Source organism: Aegilops tauschii, chromosome 5 (genome assembly GCF_002575655.3).
Source record: "Aegilops tauschii subsp. strangulata cultivar AL8/78 chromosome 5, Aet v6.0, whole genome shotgun sequence".
NCBI classification, from domain to species: Eukaryota; Viridiplantae; Streptophyta; class Magnoliopsida; order Poales; family Poaceae; genus Aegilops; species Aegilops tauschii.
Window position 1 is genome coordinate 130078201 of NC_053039.3, and position 8453 is coordinate 130086653.

Sequence of the window (8453 nt, forward strand, 5' to 3'; positions counted from 1 at the left end):
TTAGTAGACAACACCGTGAAGAGGAATTGCCTAGTAAGGATGAAATAATTGGTCTTGCTTCTATTGCCATACCTCCTAGTGATCCTTTAGAACAATATTTGCTAGACCATGAAAATGATATGTTTATGAATGAAAGAAGGGAAATAGATGAAGTATTCTTTAAACAGGAACCTATCCCGAAACACAATTTGCCTGTTGAAATCCTAGGGGATCCTCCTCCACCCAAGGGTGATCTCGTGTTTGAGCTTAAACCGTTACCTGATACTCTTAAATATGCTTATCTTGATGAGAAAAAGATATATCCTGTTATTATTAGTGCTAACCTTTCAGAGCATGAAGAAGAGAGATTATTGAAAACTCTGAAGAAGCACCGTGCTGCTATTGGATATACTCTTGATGATTTTAAGGGCATTAGTCCCACTCTATGTCAACATAAAATAAATTTGGAGAAAGATGCCAAACCAGTTCGTGATCATCAACGACGGCTGAATCCTAAGATGAAAGAAGTGGTAAGAAAGGAAATACTAAAGCTCCTTGAGGCAGGTATAATTTATCCCGTTGCTGATAGTCAGTGGGTAAGTCTTGTCCGTTGTGTCCCTAAGAAGGGAGGTATTACTGTCGTTCCTAATGATAAAGATGAATTGATTCCGCAAAGAATTATTACAGGTTATAGGATGGTAATTGATTTCCGTAAATTAAATAAAGCTACTAAAAAAGATCATTACCCCTTGCCTTTTATCGATCAAATGCTAGAAAGATTATCCAAACATACACATTTTTGCTTTCTAGATGGTTATTCTGGTTTCTCTCAAATACCTGTGTCAGCCGATGATCAATCAAAAACCACTTTTACTTGCCCTTTCGGTACTTTTGCTTATAGACGTATGCCTTTTGGTTTATGTAATGCACTTGCTACCTTTCAAAGATGCATGATGGCTATATTCTCTGAGTTTTGTGAAAAGTTTGTGAGGTTTTCATGGACGATTTCTCCGTTTATGGATCCTCTTTTGATGATTGCTTGAGCAACCTTGATCGAGTTTTGCAGAGATGTGAAGAAACTAATCTTGTCTTGAATTGGGAAAAGTGCCACTTTATGGTTAATGAAGGTATTGTCTTGGGGCATAAAGTTTTTGAAAGAGGTATTGAAGTTGATAAAGCCAAGGTTGATGCTATTGAAAAGATGCCATGTCCCATGGACATCAAAGGTATAAGAAGTTTCCTTGGTCACGACGGTTTTTAAAGTAGGTTCATTAAAGACTTCTCTAAAATTTCTCGGCCTCTGACTAATTTACTACAAAAATATATACCATTTGTCTTTGATGATGATTGCGTAGAAGCATTTGAAATACTTAAGAAAGCATTGATTTCTGCACCTATCGTTCAACCACCTGATTGGAATTTACCCTTTGAAATTATGTGTGATGCCAGTGATTATGCTGTAGGTGCCGTTCTAGGGCAAAGAGTTGATAAGAAATTAAATGTTATCCAATATGCTAGTAAAACTCTAGACAATGCTCAAAGAAATTATGCTACTACTGAAAAAGAATTCTTAGCAGTTGTATTTGCTTGTGATAAGTTCTGACCTTATATCGTTGATTCTAAAGTAACTATTCACACGGATCATGCTGCTATTAAATATCTTATGGAAAAGAAAGATGCTAAACCTAGATTTATTAGATGGGTTCTCTTGCTACAAGAATTTGATTTGCATATTATTGATAGAAAGGGAGCTGAGAACCCCGTTGCAGACAACTTGTCTAGGTTAGAAAATGTTCTTGATGACCCACTACCTATTGATGATAGCTTTCCGGATGAACAACTAAATGTCATAAATGCTTCTCGTACTGCTCCATGGTATGCTGATTATGCTAATTATATTGTTGCTAAATTTATACCACCTAGTTTCACATACCAGCAAAAGAAAAAGTTTTTCTATGATTTGAGACATTACTTTTGGGATGACCCACATCGTTATAAAGAAGGAGTAGATGGTGTTATTAGACGTTGTGTACCTGAGCATGAACAGGAACAGATCCTACGCAAGTGTCACTCCGAGGCTTATGGAGGACACCACGCTGGAGATAGAACTGCACATAAGGTATTGCAATCCGGTTTTTATTGGCCTACTCTCTTCAAGGATGCCCGTAAGTTTGTCTTGTCTTGTGATGAATATCAAAGAATTGGTAATATTAGTAGACGTCAAGAAATGCCTATGAATTATTCACTTGTTATTGAACCATTTGATGTTTGGGGCTTTGATTATATGGGACCTTTTCCTGCCTCTAATGGATACACACATATTTTAGTTGCTGTTGATTACGTTACTAAGTGGGTAGAAGCTATTCCAACTAGTAGTGCTGATCATAACACTTCTATTAAAATGCTTAAAGAAGTTATTTTCCCGAGGTTTGGAGTCCCTAGATATTTAATGACTGATGGTGGTTCACATTTTATTCATGGTGCTTTTCGTAAAATGCTTGCTAAGTATGATGTTAATCATAGAATTGCATCTCCTTATCACCCACAGTCTAGTGGTCAAGTAGAATTGAGTAATAGAGAGCTCAAATTAATTTTGCAAAAGACTGTCAATAGATCTAGAAAGAATTGGTCCAAGAAACTTGATGATGCATTATGGGCCTATAGAACTGCATATAAAAATCATATGGGTATGTCTCCGTATAAAATGGTTTATGGAAAAGCATGTCACTTACCTCTCAAACTAGAACATAAGGCTTATTGGGCTATTAAAGAGCTCAACTATGATTTCAAACTTGCCGGTGAGAAGAGGTTATTTGACATTAGCTCACTTGATGAATGGAGAACACAAGCCTATGAAAATGCCAAATTGTTTAAAGAAAAAGTTAAAGATGGCATGACAAAAGGATACAAAAGCGTGAGTTTAATGTAGGTGATTATGTATTGCTATACAACTCTCGCTTAAGATTTGTTGCAGGAAAACTTCTCTCTAAATGGGATGGTCCTTACGTTATCGAGGAGGTCTATTGTTCCGGTGCCATAAAAATCAACAACTTCAAAGGCACAAATCCGAAGGTGGTGAACGGTCAAAGAATCAAACATTATATCTCAGGTAATCCCATAAATGTTGAAACCAATGTTATTGAAACCGTAACCCCGGAGGAATATATAAGGGACACTTTTCAGAACGTTTCAGACTCCGAAAAGGAATAGGTATGTGGTACGGTAAGTAAACCGACTCCAAAATAGTTTTTATGGCAATATTTCTCCATTTTGGAATATTTAGAAAAATAGAAAAATAAGAAGCAGTCTGAGAAGGACACGAGGCCTCCACGAGGGTGGAGGGCGCGCCCTACCCTACTGGGCGCGCCCCCTACCTCGTGGGCACCTCATGTGCTCTCTGGACTCCGTTTTCTTGCACGATACGTATTTTGGTCGGTAAAAATTCATTATATATTCTCCCGAAGGTTTTGACTCCTATATCACGCAAATATCCTCTGTTCTTGTTTCGAGCTATTTTTTTGACAGATCTAGATCATCCTGTCGTCTCCCTCCTCCAACAATGGTGACAACGATGCTTGGCTAATGAAGATAGAGCTGAAGAGGGAGGAACGCGTGGAGATCAACAAGGATGAAGGGATAAAGAAGACCACGGAGGACCAAGTTCCGGCTGAAGGAGACACCCTTCAACCTGATCACAATCTTCTTACCCCAACTGAGATCGAAGCTTTCAAGATGATTGAGTTAGCTCGTATACAAAACAAGTATCTCACCCATGAAAATATTTTGTTGAAGGAGCATATTGTCGCACTCAAGGGCATTATCCGCAAGTTGGAGGATTTCTTACGCTCGATGTGCGATTACCCATCATCAACAACTCCACCTTCTTCACCAGCAAAGGAGATATAATCACATGGGTATGGGCACTCCCCTTGGCAAATGCCAAGCTTGGGGGAGATGCCCCGGTATCGTATCACCATCACACTCCTATCTTTACCGTTTTCCTTAGTTCGATCCTATTTAGTAGTATCTTGATCTAGTAGAATAAAAGTTTTGGTATGATCTAGTTTTGAGTTTTGCTTTATGATCTCTCTATGTAATCGAGTCAGTGAGTTATATAATAAAGAATAGTGTTGAGTCAAGGGCTTGATTATCTTGCTATGATCTTGAGGGAATAAAAGAAAAGAGAAAAGAATAAAAAGAAACAAAGAGATCATATTGATTTTATGAAGAGTAATGACTTCACATAGGAAGAGTATGATGATTAAAAGTTGTTGAGAGTTGACAAACATAGCTTTGGTCATCGTTGCAATTAATAGGAAGTAATAAAGAAAGGGAGGTTTCACATATAAATATACTATCTTGGACATGTTTTATGATTGGGAGCACTCATTAAAATATGACATGCTAAAGAGTTGATGTTGGACAAGGAAGACAACGTAATGGGTTATGTTTTCTTATATCTGAGATAAAGTATATTGTCATGGATCATTCAACATGTTGAGCTTGCCTTTCCCCCTCATGCTAGCCAAATTATTTGCACCAAGTAGAGATACTACTTGTGCTTCCAAAAACCCTTAAACCAGTTTTGCCATGAGAGTCCACCATATCTACCTATGGATTGAGTAAGATCCTTCAAGTAAGTTGTCATCGGTGCAAGCAATAAAAATTGCTCTCTAAATATGTATGATTGATTGGTGTGGAGGAAATAAGCTTTATACGATCTTGTGATGTGGAAGAAATAAAAGCGACGGACTGCATAATAAAGGTTCATATCACAAGTGGCAATATAAAGTGACGTTCTTTCGCATTAAGATTTTGTGCATCCAACCCTGAAAGCGCATGGCAACCTCTGCTTTCCTCTGCGAAGGGCCTATCTTTTATTATTATCTTCTACCTTATGCAAGAGTCATGGTGATCTTCACCTTTCCTTTTTTATATTTTATCCTTTGGTAAGCACATGATGTTGGAAAGATCCTGATATATATATATAATTGGATGTGGGTTAGCATGAACTATTATTGTTGACATTACCCTTGAGGTAAAAGGTTGGGAGCCGAAACTATAAGCCCCTATCTTTCTCTGTGTCCGATTAAAACTCCGTAACCACAAGTATTGCGTGAATGTTAGCAATTATGAAAGACTAAATGATAGTTGAGTATGTGGACTTGCTAGAAAGCTCTAACATAGACTCTTTCTGATGTTATGATAAATTGCAATTGCTTCAATGACTTAGATTAGTTGTTGGTTCTCAATAAAGTTTCTGATTCATACTTTGCATTGTGAATATATTATTACTTGAGCATAAGAAATCATATGACAATATCTATATATGTCGCTGTTATGAGAATAATCATGATGCCCTCATGTCCGTATTTTATTTTATCATCGCCTCTACCTCTAAACATGTGGACATATTTATCGTTATCGGCTTTCGCTTGAGGACAAGCGAGGTCTAAGCTTGGGGGAGTTGATACATCTATTTTGCATCATGCTTTTATATCGATATTTATTGCAATATGGGCTGTTATTACACATTATGTCACAATACTTATGCCTATTCTCTCTTATTTTACAAGGTTTATGGAGCAAATATTAGAGACCTATTCTGCACAACTCCAAAAGTCCTGAAACTCCACGAAAGTTATTTTTGGAAATAATAAAAAATACTGGAAGAAGAATCCACGTCAGGGGGGCCTCCACCTGTCCATGAGGGTGGGGGGGGGGGCGCCCTACCCCCCTGGGCGCGCCCCCTGCCTCGTGGGCCCCCTGTTGGCCCTCCGGTGCCCATCTTCTGCTATATGAAGTCTTTCGTCTGAAGAAAAATCATAAGAAAGCTTTCGGGACGAGACTCCGCCGCCACGAGGCGGAACGTTGGCGGAACCAATCTAGGGCTCCGGCAGAGCTGTTCTGCCGGGGTCACTTCCCTCCGGGAGGGGGAAATCATCGCCATCGTCATCACCAACGCACCTTTCATCGGGAGAGGGGCAATCTCCATCAACATCTTCACCAGCACCATCTCCTCTCAAACCCTAGTTCATCTCTTGTATCCAATTCTTATCTCTAAGTCTGGGATTGGTACATGTAGGTTGCTAGTAGTGTTGATTACTCCTTGTAGTTAATGCTAGTTGGTTTATTTGGTGGAAGATCATATGTTGAGATCCTATATGCATATTAATACTCCTCTGATTATGAACATGAATATGCTTTGTGAGTAGTTACGTTTGTTCCTGAGGACATGGGAGAAGTCTTGCTATTAGTAGTCATGTGAATTTGGTATTCGTTCGATATTTTGATGAGATGTATGTTGTCTATCCTCTAGTGGTGTTATGTGAATGTCGACTACATAACACTTCACCATTATTTGGGCCTAGAGGAAGGCATTGGGAAGTAATAAGTAGATGATGGGTTGCTAGAGTGACAGAAGCTTAAACCCTAGTTTATGCGTTGCTTCGTAAGGGGCTGTTGGATCCATATGTTTCATGCTATGGTTAGGTTTACCTTAATACTTTTGTTGTAGTTGCGGATGCTTGCAATAGAGGTTAATCATAAGTGGGATGCTTGTTCAAGTAAGGACAACACCCAAGTGCCGGTCCACCCACATATCAAATTATCAAAGTACCGAACGCGAATCATATGAACATGATGAAAACTAGCTTGACGATAATTCCCATGTGTCCTCGGGAGCGCTTTTCTCTATATAAGAGTTTGTCCAGGCTTGTCCTTTGCTACAAAAAGGATTGGGCCACCTTGCTGCACTTTATTTACTTTTGTTACATGTTGCTCGTTACAAATTATCCTATCACAAAACTATCTGTTACCTATTATTTCAGTGCTTGCAGAGAATACCTTGCTGAAAACCGCTTATCATTTCCTTCTGCTGCTCGTTGGGTTCGACACTCTTACTTATCGAAAGGACTACGATAGATCCCCTATACTTGTGGGTCATCAGTAACTATGTTGAAGCACCTAAAAAATGTAACTATGTTGACAAACCCGTGGGCCCCAACGTCAGTATAGCATTAGGAGGAAGTATTGTTTCGATGAGGCACTTGCTTGCGTACGGCCATAGACCTGGTGGGTCCCGACTGTCCGCCTCTCCACATACAGTCCTCTCCAGATTCCTCTCGTTTGTTCAGCATGTTCACAACGGCAGACAGCGGCGTCGCGGCGAGCGCACAAAGGCGCAGGAGGAGATCCGACCACCTGAGGAAGTGCCTTATTAGTAACGAAACAACTGAACTAGCCTAGTGGCCGAGTGACACTACCCGACAGCTGTTCCGCCCGGGTTCGATTCCACCTGTGCAGAGAAAATATCTCCAAATTTTTTGCCTCTGCCTTTATTGACATGTGGGTCCCAATTGTCATCTACGCACACCACGTCCAACACTTGCTAAAACTTCGTCCCTCGTTTTCTCTGTTTTTCGCACACTCGACATTGTGTCGGCATTTTGAAAATAGCATATCTTTTTGACTGTGCATCATATGAAGATGTGCTATGCATGAATGTTGATCAGCATGATGTTAACTGGCTGGTAGTTCCAGTTTCGACCATGAATAAAACTTCCAACATGATGTTAACACTGTTTGAAAAGGCCGTGTTAATATAAATGCTCTGCCTCCGAAAGTTGCAGTTTCTTATCTGAAACTGAACTTGGAGTTTCTTATCTGAAACTGAAACTTGCAGTTTCATCTCTGATAATCACATTGTCTGCACTTTTATACTCCTATGAAACTACATTTTTTAAGTGCTAAAAATAGATCTCTAGAATTCATAAAATACTTCATATGCTCAATACTGCAAATCTGAAATTCAAAAGACATCCATATCTGAAAGTACTCTCAAAATACACAACACAAAACACAATTCACAACCTGCAAATACTTACAACCATAAGCTCCTCCTGACAATTCACAACCTACCTGACTATTGGGCTGGGGGGGGGGCAGTCCCTCCTATTCCTCGGCGGCAGACAACCGCCCCGTGAGATGATGTGAACGGCGAGGGAGGAGGATGGCGGGGAAGCGTCGTCGGGCCAACTGTTTTTCTCCTCTTGCAGTTGGGTTCGGTCGACGAAGACTCCACCGGCTCGCTCTGGCACGACACCCTCAGAAATGGCACCATGTAGATGCTCAATCCTTCAATCTCTGGTGGATGCTCCATATGGGATCGATACTCCCACCACCGCTCCCTCACGATCGGATTCGGTGAATCTGTTTCCTCCATGGCCCAGAGGAGCAGCTCTATGTACTCCCGCGCGACTCCCTCCGGGAGTATCGCCGCCTTTTCGCTCTGTTGCAGATACTTGGCCATGGATGTCGCTGTCGCCGCTAGTTGGTCCTTGTTGTCAAACCAAGACTGTATCTCCAACATCCTAGCTAGCTTCACAGGGTCGCCGTCTGCGATCCTCGCGTATTGGTTGTACTCCTCCATCGATCTACTTCTCCACAGCACCTTCACTCGCCGACAGTGGTTT